A 12,148-nucleotide genomic window follows, 5' to 3' on the forward strand; every position below is an offset into this window, starting at 1 on the left:
CTGAGTGAAAGGTTTAAATCAAAGAAGTTTAGGCCTTACATCAGAGATTATCTTGTTATTTCTTAGCACAAGTTCATAAAGTTATGTTATTATTGTTAATTTTTGATATAATCTTGACATCCAAGATCTTTTATTCATACAGTCTAGCTAGGAACAATTAAGCAATTTTGAGGGTTATTGAATGTTTTAATTTCACTGTGCTGCAAATCTAGGTGATAGTGAGGCTGATTTAGTTTGGCTTGCTATCCTTATTTCATAATATTACTGAATGTACACAGGCACTAGTTAGACAATACTTGGAAAACTATCAACTTATGAAAGGAAAGATCTACTGGCATTGGAGGCAGATTAGAGATCATCCTAGGTGGTCAGGAATTGTCTTATGAGGAAGGTTGAGTTGGTTAGGTTTGTACTCACTGGAGTATAGAAGAATGAGAGATGCCCTTATTGAAACATACAAGGCACTTAGACAGCTTGACAGGGTAGACGCAGAGAAAATGTTTCTCTTGGTGGGAAAATCTAAGACCAGACATCATAGTATCAGAGGAAATTATTGCCCAGTTAAGCAGAGAGGCAAGAAGGAATTTCAATTATAAGGTAGCAAACCTGTGCATTTCTTCATCACAAAGGCCTTTTGGAGCTGGGTTGTTAAGTATATTCCATTAAGTATTACGTATATTTGCTATTATCTCGATGAATGGTGAAGCAAACTCAACGGGCCCAATGGCTCCTCTACCTTACGATCTAGCATCGTCTGGATTAAAAGATTTTCCTTAATGCTTCCCTAGGTATAAAGTCAGGAGGGAATTATCCTGGAAGCCCTAAACATTGACTCCAGACCCAATGTGGTTTCATGGCATCAGGTTAAACATTCTGCTCTCTCCCAGCTAATGAATCCGTTCTCCTTCAACATTTGGAGGAAGCACTAAGTGTGACAAGGGCACAAAATGTACTCTGGGGGGGGGGGGGGCATCGATGCCCACTCTCAACAGTGGCTCAGTAGTAGCACTACTCATTGCCACAGAAGACTGTGGAGGCCAAGTCACTGAGCGCACCTAGGACAAAGACAGATAAGTTCTTGATTAGTAAGAGGATCAAAGGTTACTGGGAGAAGATAGGAAAATGGCACAGAGAAGTATATCAGCCATGATCAAATGGCAGAGCCAACTCAAAAGGCTGAATGGCCTTGTTCGACTTCTGTATCTTATGGTCTACTCCTGATCAAGCTGGTCAGGCCCTAAAGGACATAGCAGCGCTAGCTGGTGAAAGAACCAACAGGGAAAAACATAAATGACCAATTAATTCTCACCAATTGCTTGCTGCAGATGCATCTGTGCATGATGATATCAGTAAGTCACCATCAAACAGCCTCTGCAGAGACAAAGCCCCACCTTCACATCGAGAATCCTCCCCATTCTGTAGTGTGGCATTACTATCATGCTGATTGGGACTGATTTCAAACAGATCTAGAACTCAAGACTGGATATCTAGGACTGAAATGCTGCGGGCCATCAACAGCAGTATTGTACCCTAACACGATCTGCAACCTCATGGTCCAGCATTTCCCCCACTCAACCAATACCATCTGGATGATCAGATCAAGATGGGCTGAATGGTATTCTTCATCTCTCAGTCACTGATCTGGATAACTCCTATGGCATGTGATGAAACAACAATGATCTACATTATTTATTTCCATTAAATATTATCTAAATTCATAGTTAAGACAAAACATTTTAGAAAGACCAAGTAATATCAATGCAATCTAGTTAAAAAAAACTAGATGATAGAGTTATTCAGTTGGAAAACAATGAGTGAACACTACTTATTAATCGGCTTGCTGACTGGCTAAGCAAAGCTCCCTTGGTTTCAACCTGCTGCATTGTCTTTGTTTCCCCTTCCTACACCAGCCACATAGTGAAACAGACATTAGCGCCGAGCAAGGGTCAATGTGTGTCGAAGTTCACCAGTACTGCTGACCTGCAGGATACCAGAGATGAAAGGTTCATACCCGATCCAGTATATACAACATCTAGTTCCTTACTGTGAAAAACTTAAGCAAAATGTAGGTATGCAACCAAGACTGGGTAAAACAAAAAAAAAGCTTAAGTACAGAAAATTGGAACTCTAATTGAGGACAAATTGGCAGAATCCATTTCGCCTTTAATTAGGTTTGAAAATGCAAATCAGTTCCAGATTCCACAAAGCCCTGACCTGGAAACATATGCTTTTTGTTCAGTGTTTCTGGGTCAAAATCTTGGAACTCTCTCTCTGATGGCATTGAGAATGTCCCTATACCACATGGAAGACAATGACTCATGAAGGTAGCTCAGCACCGCTTTCTCCAAGGCAATGAGGGATGGACAACAGATCCTGGCAGAGTCAGTGATGAACAACTAGTTTTAAAAACTCAATGTCACACACAAGATGGTTTGTGTTGAGGCAGCAGGCAATTCCAATAACCTGCCACTGCATTTTAGAAGACAGCAAATTAGAAACTGCTCTAATTCAGAATGACAATGAGGTGGACTTTGCCCAAGTTCAAAACTCCACCCTTAAATTTGAGAGAAGCCGGGTCTTCCCCAGAGAGAACTGAAAACAGTCAATTCAGAAAAATATTCTATACACATCCCAGCTCATGGAATAGCAGTTATCGTCCCTCTTTAAAGAAACAGGGATATTGGACAAAGGGGTGGGGGAAACAAGGGGGGAGTATAAATGATTTAAATAGAGAAGCCAAGAAGAAACGGAGATAAATAGTTGTAATATCAGTCTTTTCTTCAAGGCTCAGCTCAGACTGGATTGGCTAGTTAAATAACAGAACAAAACATTGCCCACAGTTAAAAATTGTCAACAAAATACCTCTTTACAGCAAAGACCGTAACAAGGATCCTCTTGGCAGTCACAAGCTATCATTCTACTCTCTGCTACGTGACTCCTTTGGGGGAAGATAAGCAAAAATGAAATTGACACCCCATTAAAAACTGAAAGAACTGCGGTTGCTGTAAATCAGAAATAAAAACAGAAGTTGCTAGAAAAACTCAGGGGGTCTGGCAGCATCTGTGAAGAGAAATCAGAGTTAACATTTAAGGTTTGGTGAACCTTCCTCAGAACTGATGGTAGGTAGGAAAATATTGTATTTTTCGCAGAAGATGGGGGATGAGGGAAAGAGTAAACGCTATGTGGGGATAGAGCCCAAAAGAGAGAGAACAATTTAAGAGGCATTTGGATTAGTATATGAATAGGAAGGGTTTGGAGGGGTACGAGCCGGGTGCTGGCAGGTGAAACTAGATTGGGTTGGGATATCTGGTCGGCATGGATTGAAGGGTCTGTTTTCACGCTGTACATCTCTATGACTGGATAACGATCTGGCTTGGAGGACGAGTAGCTATTAATGGGGACTGTTGGTGGCTAACAATGCGAATAGTTAGCTTCCTGCTGAATTTATCAACACGATTCAACTATTCCCAAGCTTTGGGTAAAGAGACTTCTCCTGAATTCCCAATTGGATTAATCAGTAGTTGAGATGGAAAGCCTTTATGTTCAGTTTTAGCCGCAGTCACAAATGGACGCAGCCTCTAAGTGTTTGATAGTGGAAAACTCTCAGGTCACTCCTCTTCCCACCTTTTCCTTCCAGCCTGTTCAGCACAACCGCTCAGTTCTAATGCCATTGTTATTGCACCAAAGGATCTTTTACACCCAGTTGAGATGTAGTTGTGTTTAATATTAGAATATACATCGGCATACAATGACACAAAAATAGGGTTTGTGAACAGCAAATGCCTGCTCAACATGTTTGGTAAGGTTGGACACCCTGAATCTCAAAGCATTCTATGTGTCAAAAATAGGAAATGTCATAAGTATTGACACTGTCAACCCCATTCCCCAAAAAATTCCCTCCCATCAACTGTATTACCAGTCCATCAGCATCACGAGGTCAAGATTCTGTGACTCCTTCCCCAACATCATTGTGGGTATGCCTGAACCAAAAGGACTACAGTGATTCAAGATGACCACTCACCATCTACTGGCCCACCAGTGACACACACATCCCACAAGCCAATCAAAAATTCTCCTGGGCTCTGCCTGCTTTAAAGTCCAACGAGAAATTCCGTCAGAATCACAGGATCGTTAGAAAGCGCTGAAAACTCAAGCCCATCTGGTCAGTACTCATCTGACCATTTTGATTCAGTGCAAATTTCCTGCATTTCCTCTCTAATCCTGCACATAAATAAGAACCATATAAGCCTTAAATACCACAATGCAATCTGCCCCCATCACACATCCAAAGGAAAATCAGTATAGAAACCATATTGTTCAGGATGCAAGCAAGGAAGTGATAGAGTGTGGAGTCAAACGAGACTCAAACTTCAGAATCAAATTACTAACAGAAATCCAATCCCTGGAATTCCCAACAATGCACTGCAGACTGTCAGTTGGAAACCTAAATAACAGACTATTGTTTTTCCTCCATGGTAGCACCACCTCTTACCAGTCAGCAGGTTAAGCATTTACAATCAATATACTCAGAACAGAAAGTGCTCCATTTCCATGGAATCTCTGCATCTCTAATATGCTGACCTGATGGCTTTCAGAAAGTACTCAAAATCCTCTCCCCTTTCTACAGGCAGCTTCGAAACACTGAGCAACAGATGGATCAAATCACACAGGAGCTGACAGCACCTTCTGCCTGAGTGAAGGCAGTGCTTGGCAAACACAAAGAAATCCCCTCGACAGAGATTCAGCACAGTCATCCATGCACTATTTGGAAACAACAAATTTCTTTTCCTAGTCAGTCTGCGAAGAAAAAGCACAGCACAGCCTGAAGGTCGACAGGTTAAAGAGCTCTCCTTGCTAATGGAGAGTTGCTACCTGAGGTGGATCTTTTGTTTTACACATTAATCCTTGAACAGCTGCACTCAATAACCAGCTGCACTATTCCTCTGTTTACATCTACTGGCAAGACAAAAAAACCTGAACATTACTCAAGTAAATGAAGAGCAGAGCCTGGAAAAGGGGAACCATTTAGATCTGGGTCAGAGTTTACATTGACATGAATAATAAATCTGCTATAGACAGCATCTCTAGACATTAGGGAGTGCTGTCAACAACACTGCAACACACTTTTTCTTGGACTTTGTAAGGATGTGGGTTGCATGGGGATGGAAGACGACAACTTGCTGTTTGTTTCTCAATCATTGCTCCCATTGCATATGGAGAGCTGCAGCTACTGGCCAGCCAAAGGGACAGCAGATGGATGTCACAGAAGCTTCTAGTGCTGCCCATTTCTAGCACTCTGACATAGTCACCATAGAATGCAATCCTCCCAACGTCGACATGTTACTAAAACATCATACAATTAGATTTTGCAGGTAATGTTATCAATCTGTCACAGGAGCTATCCTGTGTGTACTGGCCCACATCTGTCCTTCAACACTTTACACAAAGGCTTTCCAGAGATTTACATAATTGCTGTTTGATATACTGTACGCAAATTTTGTCATATTTCCTGCAATAGTAAACACATTGAGACATCCTAGTTAGAAAAATGCTTTATGTTTGCATAAGAATTTCTGAATGGTTCAGAGGATACTGGTGCTGCATTCAGCTGTATCTGCACCACCCTCCAAAGTTCAAGCCCCCAGACAGACCTAGACAAAATACCGTAGATCAGCTGATGCTCAACAGAATGAGTATTTAAACAAACCACACACCTCCTCAATATCACATATTCCATATGCAGTTCCCAATAACAGCCCAGTCACCTGGGATTTTCCTAAAGGCAGGTACATGGCCCTCACATTCCCCCAGGCCCATACATCCCAAAGCGATCAAACAGATGGAAAATAGACCATAGAAAAATATAAATAATCAACTTCCATTTATATAGTGCCTTTAATATGATAACACTCCGATGAAGCACCATAAAAGGCTTTAGCAAACAAAGTTCAAACTTGCAACGAAATGAGGTCAGAGGTCTAAAAACTTGGTCTGAGCAATATATTTAATAAGGGAAACACCATTAGTGAATCATTTACTTGAAGTACTACCCCAAAACCAGCACAAAGTGTTAAGATAACATTGTTGAAATTATCACTGCCCAATGAGGAGACACTTCTGCTTGCTTCTACTGAGGACAGAGTCACAGATATCACATTCAGGCAATGTCCCAGAATGAATGCCCTAAATGGAACTCCTGACACACACAACTGTTGCATGGATTGAACTCCTACCGAACTGACCAAAACAACAAAATTCTGAATTTTCAACTGGTACTTGAGTGGGTATTCAAAACAATTCTCATTCCTCCCTCCCACTTCCCCAAACATACAGGAGAGATCGCAGACATGAGATTGAATTGAATTGAATTTATTGTCACAGTGAAAAGCTTCGTCTTGTGAGCACAGAGTTAAACAGCACAGATAGTAAATAATAGGTAAACAGTGGCAAAACAAACACGTACAGGCGCATGGTAAGAGTTTGAATGTCCATTCAGTATTCTAACAACAGTAGGGTAGAAACTGCTTCAAAACCGACTGGTGTATGAGTTCAGGCTTCTGTACCTTCTCCACAAAGTTAGAGGTTGTAGAAAAGCACTGCCAGGGTGGGATGGATCTTTAAGAATGTTGGCGGCCTTTCCTTGACAATGGGTCTGGTAGATGGATTCTATAGATGGGAAGTTGGTCTTTGAGATTGTCCAGGCCAAGTTCACCACTCGCTGTAACTGTCTCTGATCTTGAATGGTACAGTTGCCCATACCAGGGAGTGATACGTCCAGGTGACACTGGCTTATTTCCCCCATTCAGGGAACTTAACATGGCAACAGACAAATCTATTTTCAGGTAGGAAAGAGGGCAAGTCATTTAAATTATTCATTTATTGATGGCTATGAAGGCTAGGGAGAGTGGCACTTTGATATTAAATATAAACAAAATATGTCACAGTTCAACATGATTCACCTCAAATCACTGTGAATAATGCAATTCTAAAATCACAAGCTGTTGCCAACTTAACAGGTCAGCACTTTGGATCAGAGCAATAAAGTGCACAAAACCAATTTACTGAAATTCAGTTCAAAATCTGCTAACAGCGAAGAACCTCTAAACATTCATCCAACTCGATTCTCATTAATACGCTTTGTGCTGTATCTTAAACTTTGACCAGTCTCCATCCGAGGCACTCTCTCATCCATCAACCTTCAATATGTGGCCACTGTTTCCTCCTTCAATCTTGGAGCCACTTTGAAAGACAGTTCTTTATTTCACACCTTATCGGGACACTCTTTTATGTTAATTTGAGATGTTACAATTCCACAGCATATTCAGAATTCTTCTCATTCTTCTGGCTCCTTACCAATATTTCTTGAAATTCCTGTCAATCCCTTTTTTCACTTTTCTCTAGTCCAGTTCAGTTACAAGTTCTTCCAAACAAAACGATGACCTTTTTAATCCTTTTTTCCACTAATTTCAAACCTTCTTCAATTAACCAATGTAATCAACATCACATTTTGTTCCTGATCTATCTTTTGGGTTTTATGCTTCCAGTTGAGCTCCATGTTGGCTGATCCATCACAGGCAAGAACCCTGACTCTGAACTTGCTCCTTCTCTCTCTCCTGCAGCAAGACTAAACTTTCTCCTCGGACTGTCTTGAAGGAGGCCCCATTTTACCCTCGAGTATCCCCTGTTTGGCATTACATGTGCAGTTTCACAAACGAGAGCATGCAAAATGATCAGCTGTATTGTTTTGAGCATGAGGGTTGTGTGGTTAACTTGCAGTGTCACTCTGGAGCTGGCGTAAGATGCATCTGTGATTTCCTTTACATGGCCGGACATTTTCAAACCCTTTACTTGATAATAATTGTAAGATGGTCTGTCATCAAATCTGTGCTCAAGGCAACCTATTTTCTTCCCAAGTCCATAGTTGATGGGTTTCATCTATGTCAAATCACTCAATCTCTCAGTATTTACAATCTCCTGCATTCACTGTCTAAACACATCTATTCATTTCCCAATGATTCTGCAATACATGAGACAACTTAAAACCACAGAATCCTAGGTGCCTTAAACTTTAAGTACAATGGCGTAAATCAGTAAATACCAATCTCATGCAATCCCTTCCATAAGGTATTAAAAATACTTCCAATTCGAGAAAGGTAACTTCTACACATAGCTTAAAACCAAGCAACCTCAACCTTTGATAACTCTGCTCTTGGTTTGTTTGTATTCTATTCCTCAATATTCCTTAATAAGAAATTCACCTTTGACATCAGCTTTCAAACCTACAACTGCTTCCATCTAGAAGGACAACGGCAGCAGATACGTGGAAGTACCATCACTGCAAGTTCCCCTCCAAGTTACTCACCTTCCTGACTTGGAAAGATATTGCTATTCCTTTATAGTTGCTGGGTCAAAATCATAGAATCCTCTCCCTAACGGCATTGTGGGTCGCCCCACACCTTATGGACTTCAGCGGCTCACAAAGGCAGCTCACCACCACCTCCTTCTCAAGGGCAACCAGAGATAGACAATAAAAGCTGGCCTAGCCAATATATCCACATCCCATGAATGAGTAAAAAGAATCTTCTTCCAATGTTAAAGCCTCTAAACATGCAAATGCATCTATTGTGCCAAACAGTTCCCCCCAAAGCTGCAGAAAGCTAACATCTAATCTAGTATATTTCTCTAATCAAAGATTTTCTACCAGGCATCCTACACCAAGGCAGGTTACAGTATAATACTTGCCATTTAAGAGACCATCTTCATTCACTTTTATTTTCGCTAAACACGGTAACAGTCTATTCTTCCTGAATTTGAAACAACCTATCGGACAAGCTGATCTCACTCCAGCTATTCACACGCTGAGGAAAACAAGACTCAGAGAATCTGAAGTTAAAGCTGAATCTAAGTTTGACAGAATATCTTACACTGTACACGGAGTGACCACTGCAAGACTCTGACTCTTAAGTGTTCCGAAGGAGGACCACCACTGCTTGAACATATTGACAAGCAGTTGACATTTGCATACAAAGCCTCTAACACAGATGTTTCTGGAATCAGCAAAGGGTGCAGATGTGATTCTTCAGTGAGAATGCTAAAAGCCCCAGTTGAAGAAATGGTTGCCATGGCATGGTGGGGGTGGGGGTCAGAAAGATATGGAGTTAGAACATAAAGAGGCTTGTTTCATTCATTTAGTATACATTACCATTGTTTCTGATCCTTCCATTACATTATCCCTCATACCACCTACTGCTTAAAAGTACTGACCACTACTGACTGCAACCGCACAGATGTTTGTCACTTCAACGTATCACAGAAATGGTCACACTTAATGTGGTCTGACAGTTTGCAGTGCCTCGAATATTTTACTGCAGGAGGTATCCCTGCAATGAATACACCTGCCCTTATCGGGTATCTGTACATGTATACATCCAGTAAGACTACTGGAAACAAAAACAGAAGCTGCCTGAAAAGCTCAGCCAGTCTGGCAGCATCTGTGAAGAGAAATCAGAATTAATGTTTCAGATCCAGTCACCCTTTCTCAGAACTGATGGTAGCTAAGAAAATGTTGGTTTATATGCAGAAGATACATGGGGGGAGTGGGTAAGGAGTAATCGATAGGTATGGATAGAGCCCAAAGGGAGAGAGAGAGAGAACTGTTGGACAGACAAAGGAGTTGATAACGATCTGGCTGGGAGGGTAAATCACTGCTAATGGAGACTGTTAGCAGCTAACAATGAGAGACTGTAGTAGCAGACTGTGTGATAACAAAGCCTGGTGCATAGATTAGGAAACTTGGACATGGGGGAGTTCAGACCCTAAAATTATTGAACTCAATATTGAGTCCTGAGGGCTGCAGGGTCCCCAATCGGAAAATTAGGTGGCATTCTCCCAGCTTGAGCTGAGATTCACTGGAACACTGCAGCAAGTGAGAGACGGATGTTGGCCAGGGAACAGGGTGGTGTGTTCAAGTGTAGGCTACTGGAAGCTCGGGGTATTTTTTGCGGACAGAATGTAGATACTCTGCAAAGCTGTTACCCAGTCTACGCTTCATTTCACCAATGTAGAAAAGACCACATTGTGAGCACCGACTGCAGTAGACTAGATTGTGTGAAGTGCAGTTAAAGTGCTGCTTCACCTGGAAGGTATGTTTGGGCCCTTGGATATTGAGGAGGGAGGAGGTAAAGCAGGGAGGTGGTAAAGGAGCAGGTGTTACACCTTCAGCGGTGGCAGGAGAATGTGCCACGGGGCTGTGGATGGGTATTGGGAGTGAAGGATGAATGGAACAGGATACCCCTGAGGCAATGGTCCTGCTGAAATCAGACAATGGAAGCTGGGCGGGGGGGGGGAATGAATATGTGTCTGAGATTACTGGATACTGATGGGCACTTGCTGATTAGTCCCTGTGTCATCTGGACATGATTGCATTGCTGTCTTTAAAATCATCTCACAATGAACAACACTCACCGGCAAACCTGCTCTACAGTTTGCCTACTGCAGATATCATGGCAATCAGCCAAGACAGTTCACACTTCTGACATATGAGGACATCGCTGATGAAGGATTAATCACCCTGACTATCAAAGCAAGGTTACCGTGAGAAAATACTATCGGCAAACAACAAAAAAAAACCATCAGTCACAGGAAAAACCCTGTTCCAACTGAAGTTCACATGGAGACAACTGCCTTTCTGTGGGGATTATCAAAACACAAAAATAACTCATTTTATTCATGTTATCAAAAGACCCAATCATCAAACATGCCTCAAGTTTGACTGTTCATCAACGACACACAATAACCAGAGCACTGGCATCCACCACAAAATGCTGCCAGCAAGACAAACTTTAAAATTAATCAACATAAACCCCACTGACACAACACAAATGGTTGAGGCTAACTCTCTTCCCAAGGGAAGATCTGCAACAAAGCTCAATTCCAAAATGACAGAAACTAACCCAGGGCCACCTGGGGATATCCTCCACCTCAACATGCTGGCATCAAGACCTTTTGGAGCAATGACTATCTGAAGTATGATCAATACATTTTCAATATGTAGATAACCCACATAGCAATGTGTTGTATACTGCTTCATGTGCATCAGAACAAACAGTCAGACTACAAAAGACTGGCCACAAAAACAGTCACACATAGCACCACGCAACCTAACGTCCCAAGCAGTTACATTGCAAAGCACACAATATCAGAAACACGGTGATGAGCAACAAACAGCAAGCTCCCAAACAACAACAACAAAACAGATGACAACCGCATCTGACCATCAAAATATCTGAGCGGGCAGGTGGGGTGGGGGGGGGGGGGGGAGAGGACAGAGAGAAAGAAGACAGAGTTGTGGAGAGGGGCGAGAAGTGTGGGAAAGTGGATGACAATTGGAGAGGGGAAAAGAGGAGGATTGGTGGATACAGTGGGGGGGGGGGGGGGAAAGACGGGGGGTGGGGAAGACCTGGGGGGTGGGAAGACCGGGAGGTGGGATCAGTAGGGGGTGGGGGGTTGGGGCGGATCGGTAGGGGGTGGGGGGGGGGGGGGGGGAGATCGGTTGGGGGTGAGGTGGATCGGTGGGGGGTGAGGTGGATCGGTAGGGGGTGGGGGGAGTGGGAGGAAGTGGGAGTGGGGCGGGGGGAGCGGGAGGGAGTGGGGGTGGGGCGGAGCAGGGGGTGGGGAGCTATAGGGGGTGAGGGAGTGGGGGGAGCGGTAGGGGTGTGAAGGAATGTGGAAAGGCAATAGGTAAATGCAGGTTGGGAGATCAGTAGGGGGTGGGGGGTGGGGTGGGGTGATGAGGTGGATCGGTAGGGGGTGGGGGCGGGGGTGGGGGAGCGGGAGGGAGTGGGGATGGGGCTGGTGGGGGGGAGCAGTGGGTGGGGAGCTATAGGGGGTGAGGGTGTGGGGGGGAGGGGGTGAGGGTGTGGGGGGGAGGGGGAAGGGTGGGGTGGGGGAGAGCGGTGGGGGTGGGGGGTGGAGTGGGGGGAGATTGGAAGGGGGTGGGGTGTGGGGTGGATCGGTAGGGGGTGGGGGGAGCGGGAGTGTGGCGGGTGGGGGGGGAGCAGTGGGTGGGGAGCTGTAGGGGGTGAGGTTGTGGGGGTCAGTGGTGGGGGGCAGCAGTAGGCGAGTGGGGGGAGCAGTAGGGTGTGGGGGT

At 43.7% G+C, this 12,148-nt stretch overlaps 1 protein-coding gene across 9 annotated transcripts in view; it reads right to left on the bottom strand.

Moving 5' to 3' along the window:
- Window positions 1-12,148, bottom strand: part of LOC132834854 (zinc finger protein 609-like) — a 229,418-nt gene that overhangs the window by 215,943 nt on the left and 1,327 nt on the right. The window lies entirely within an intron of this gene.

The sequence above is a fragment of the Hemiscyllium ocellatum genome, chromosome 42 (assembly GCF_020745735.1).
Source record: "Hemiscyllium ocellatum isolate sHemOce1 chromosome 42, sHemOce1.pat.X.cur, whole genome shotgun sequence".
Lineage (NCBI taxonomy): Eukaryota > Metazoa > Chordata > Chondrichthyes > Orectolobiformes > Hemiscylliidae > Hemiscyllium > Hemiscyllium ocellatum.